Source organism: Camelus ferus, chromosome 18 (genome assembly GCF_009834535.1).
Source record: "Camelus ferus isolate YT-003-E chromosome 18, BCGSAC_Cfer_1.0, whole genome shotgun sequence".
NCBI lineage: Eukaryota > Metazoa > Chordata > Mammalia > Artiodactyla > Camelidae > Camelus > Camelus ferus.
This window is the reverse complement of record NC_045713.1, coordinates 17,760,817-17,766,070: the sequence shown is the minus strand read 5'-3', so window position 1 is coordinate 17,766,070 and position 5,254 is coordinate 17,760,817. Positions and strand designations below refer to the sequence as shown.

General features: G+C 37.7%; 1 pseudogene; it reads right to left on the bottom strand.

The window, feature by feature from the left end:
• Positions 1-4,403: 4,403 nt before the first annotated feature.
• Positions 4,404-4,761, bottom strand: LOC106729220 (annotated as a pseudogene).
• Positions 4,762-5,254: the final 493 nt, after the last annotated feature.

Below are 5,254 nucleotides of genomic sequence, written 5' to 3'. Positions count from 1 at the left end.
TTGGCCAGTGTTGGGCTGGGTGTCCACCCTCTCCTGTTTGCTTTCTGAAACACAGACTGCCCTGATGAAATTTGAAGTCAGAGCTGCGGTAGATGAACCTTGACTCAGCAGCCTGCCATATTGCAAATGTATATTACACTACATATGGCCTGCATGTTACAAAATGTAGGGGAAAGCTGGAATATAGCATTTCCTGGGGGAAATGAAATACACACACACACACAGACTCACACAGTGTCCCATAGAGACAGTGGGATGGTGGTGTTACCTGAAAACTGGGTTTGCCTCTTGGATGTCCAGCCAAAAGTCACAGCCAAGCCAAAGAGTTGGAGAAGGAAGGATCTATTACTTGCAGCAAGTAAGGAGAACACCGGGTTCTTTCCCAAAACAGTGTCTCCCTGAACAGTAAAATTGGGGAATTTTTAAGCTAAGGGTACATGCATATTCATGAAGGGGCTTGGACAGAGTCCAAGCTTTAGTTGATTGATGTCACGAGGGTCAGAACAGGTCAACATCATCATCCCTTAGGTTACAGTTGATCTAGTGGTTGAGCACCTAGGGGACTTAAATTCTGCAAAACAGCTCAAGAAAATGCTTCAGGCTAGTCTTTACCATTGAAACAGAACTGGGAGTCTTTACAACTGATTTGTTATCTTTGCTATTGTTACTAATTCTGCTTGGTAACATTTTGTTCTTTTGTTCCCTTAAGATCATTAATTGGTGAGACCTGTTCAAGGGCAAGCCAGGTTTAGATCCCAAAATGGCTGAGGCCAGAAATGGCTTCTCTTAAGTCAAGAGAAGGGACTCCCTACACTATCTGCTTATAGTGCTTTGTAGGAGGGGCTGTACCTCAGTGAGGTCTCCGACATACAGTATGTGGCCTACAATACTATAGATTCAGAAACTAACTTTTCATGTTTCCAACATAGATCAGGGTCTTAGGGAAAGATTCTTTTCAACAGAATTCCTTGGTTTTTAAGTTAGGAGGTCCATTTCTTACAAAGGGGGCATAACCCCAGTAGTATCCTCAAAATTCAGGTCTACTCTCCAAGGACTCCCTTCCCAATGCAGAGGTTCTTGGAAAACTAAGCTGTTGTTCAGAAAGAGGCCATGAACAAGCTTGATGATCTCTATCCCACAAAAGAACACGCCTCTTCAATGACCAGAAGACCCTCTCTGCTCATCAAGGCTAGAGAGACTGCGATGAGTTTTTAACAATTTAATTCCCCTTTTACAAAACCCCACCTAGGCCCAAGGTTCCCTTAAGAACAAGTTACAGAAATCTGTGCTTTCATGGCCATTCTTTTTTTTTTTTTAACTAAAAAAAAATTTTTTTTTCCCTTAATGGATGCACTGGGGATTGAACCCAGGACCTTGTGTTTGCCAAGCACATGCTCTGCCACTGAGCTATACCCACAGACTCATGGCCATTCTTAACATTTGTGATTCTTGCCAGGCAAAAGCTCAATGATATCCTATCAAATTGGATGAATCATATTTTCCCAGTAGCTGGGCTGGAGAAAAATGATGGATAGTCAGCAGCCAAAGCCCAGGCACACCAACCTCAACACCTGTACCTACAGGCCACCCTTCTCCGTGAGCAGCTCTGAGGTGAGGCTTTTGCTTTGTAAATACCAACTAGCAATAGTTCATAACAGTAAGTGAAGTAGTAATTACTTCATGAACAAACTCTCTGTCCCCAATTCCATCACACATTGGATTGGATAATCGTTTTCATGCATATTTCCATATGCCGCAACTCTCACCATATCTTCAAGTGAGCAGAACAGTTCCACTAAGATAAAAGGAGTTGATCCTTTCAAATGGGCTTTCAAAAACTGCCTGTGGGCAGTGTTGGTGGAATATGAGTTCTGATAATCATGAACAAACAGAGCCTTGAATTTTATTGATTTCATTTTGTAATACTTGCTGATTTTGCACTAATTTGGGGGTAATGGTAATTAAAAAAATAGACTTTATTTTTACAGCAGTTTTAGGGTCACAGGAAAATTGATCAGAAAGCACAGAGAGTTCCCACATAGCCCCTTCTCCCACTGTTTCCCTGCATTGACATCTTGAAATAGTGTGGTACATTTGTTATAATGGATGAGCTGTATTGACACATTATTATTAATTAAAGTCCAGTGGTTTATATTAGGGGTCATTTTTTGGGGAGTACATTCTATCTATTTTGTTTTATTTTGTTTTTACATTCTGTGTATTTTGACAAATATATAATGACATATGTTGTTCACTACTGTATCATAGAGAATATTTTCATTGCCCCCAAAATTCCCTCTATTCCACCAATTTGTCCTTCTTTTCCTCCCCCACAACCTCTGGCAAAACTGTAAAATCTTCCTAGAAGATACCATAAGTGAAAAAACATAGGTGACCTTGGACTTGACCGTGACTTTTTAGTTGCAACACCAAAAACATGATTCATGAAAGAAAAAATTGATAAATTGGACTTCATTAAAATTAAAAACTTATGTGTTGGGGGACAAGGCGGGTCGGTGTTGGGGGTAGTAAAAGAATTTACCAAAGGCAAAGGAGAATAGAAAAGGAGTTTATTAGGGCGCTGCTGTAGACAGCAGCAGGTCACACAGACGAGAGGTACCTGTGTGAGCACTGAGGGTCGGTTGTTGGAGTCTTTATAAGGTAGGGTCACAAGATGCCTGATTGGCTTGTGCACAACTCTCTGACTGGTTGTAGGTGAAATAAGAAAGTTAGGCTCTGTGAAGGCGGTTGGGTTTATGACTCTGATAACGTGGGCTGAAACTAGCCAGCCTGAGCTATTGTGAGATTAGGCATTACCTAGGGCTATTAGTTTGTTAGGGCAAATATGCACAGTAAAGAATGTACTTTATCTGTTAAGACATCTCAGGCAGACATCTGAGAGCCCAGGAATGGGGGTCATTGGTCTTTGAAGAATGCCAGTTGGCCCCACATTATGCTCTATGAAAGACAGTGCCACAAACTTGGAGAAAATCTTTGCAAAACACATATTTGATAAAGGACTGGTATTGAAAAAATATAAAGAACTCTTTTAAGCTCATCAATAAGAAAATTAACAACCTGATTAAAAGTGGGCAAAAGAGCTGAACAGACACCTCACCAAAGAAGGTACACAGATGGCAAATATGCATCTGGAAATATGCTCAACATCACATGTCATTAGGGAGTTGCAAATTAAATCACAATAAGATATCACCACATCCCTACTAGAATGGCTGAATTTCAAAACACTGACACCACCAAATGTTGGTAAGGATGTGGAGCAACAGGAACTCTCATTCATTGCTGGTAGGAATATAAAATGGTAGTTATTTTGGCAGTTAGTATGGCAGTTTCTTATAAAACTAATTGTAATTTTTAAATTAGAAATCAAATGTATATCTTGTTTGAGGTAAATAGTACCACAAGCAGATTTTCTCTAAGAACAAAACAAAGCTTTTAAAAGCAAGTAACAGTGGAAGACAAAGTTTCTGGTATAGACAAGTAGTACAAAATAATGATGCAAGATACTTGGATAATAAACTCATTTTGCAATAGTACACCTTTAGGTATATATTATAGATTCTCCATAGTTCAGGCAGAATTCAAACTCTGCATTTCAGCAACAGGCTGACCGTCCCTAAAGAAAACTATTTTTAAAACAGGCATAACCTTGGTGTTCTTTTATTTGACCAACTCCATCGAAGTTTAGATGTGTTGAAAGACTTAGGTCAGTGGTTTTCAAAATGTGAGCATGGGGGACCCATGAGGTAAAAACTATTTTAACAACAATATGAAAGACATCATCTACCTCTCATTCTCTCATTAGTGTAGAGTAGAATTTTCCAGAGGCTACACAAAGTGTGATACAACAGATTGAATGCTGATATGAGAATCTAGTCTCTTGTTAAGCCAGACATTAAAGAGATATGCAAAAATGTAAAATGCGTCCACTTTTTTCACTAGTTTTTTTTGTTTGTTTTGGAAAATATAATTATTTTTAAATATTTATGTCAACATATAATGGTTATGTTATTTTGTAATGAACAAATTAAATATTTAAAAATTCTGTTTTAATTTCTAATACAGTACATTTTAATATATGTAATTCATATCAATAAAAAGTCTTAGAGATCTTAGAGATCTTCAATAAAATGTTAAGGGATGCTGACCCCCCAAAATTTGAAAACCAATAATTTAGTAAGCCATGTGCAACTTGCTACTTGATGCACTTTTAAAAATAAGGTATAGAACAGTGATAGTGAGATAAGGAAGAAAAATGTAAAGGAACACATCCTCATGACTTTTCATGCATATTCTTTTGACAGCAAGAAGCACTTTTCACAAGGAGAAAAAAGGCAAATAAATAATTTTGTATAAGAACTTTAACATACTCTGTACAATGTTCTCACGTTGTTGACATTTATACAAATTCTTCAGAGTTTACTTGACTATTATTACCAGTATCTGCTTCTCTGCTTGTTTCATCAACCTCCTCGTGTGTTAACTTTTCTCCAAAGTGTTTAATCATGTGATGTAATTATGTTGCACGAACATAGCCAGTGTCATCTTTATTAAACACAAGAAATGTTTCTCTAATTTCCTCTTTACTCTCTGTCTCTGTGTCTTCCATTTTTCTTGCCATTATTGTCAGTAAGTCCAGGAAGCTAATTGTACTATTTTCATCACCATTTGCTTCATTAATTTATTCTGAAACTTTGCTTCTGTGGAATTTTGCCCAAGAGACCTCATCACAGTTTCCAATCTTTTGATGTTCATCACTGTCCTTATCAAAGAGTAGAAAGCTTCTTTGAAGTCTGCAAGTTGTATTCCCATCAGCTGGTCAACCATGCTGCCAGTGCTACTTGTCGTCAAAGGACAATCACACATTCAGCTCATTAGCTCCACTCGGACTCTCTGAAATGCTATTTCTTATTAATGTTTATATATTATACATATTTTAAGGTAAAATTTACATGCAGTAATATGTAAAAAGCTTATATGTGTATGCCCTGTGTTATGACAAATTCATTGGTTACTTTGAACACTGCATTGGTAACCACACCAAGGAGAAAGAAAAGTCATTCCTGACAGTCAGGAACTGGCTTTCCCTATCAGGCTTTGGTATTCTCTTGTTTTTTATTGTTGAGTACACGTCTGCTGTGTAAAGATACCATGCTTGGTTTATCCATTCACCTATAGATGGCCATTAAATTTTCCCTATTTTTAGCTATTAAGAATGAAGATGGTATGAATA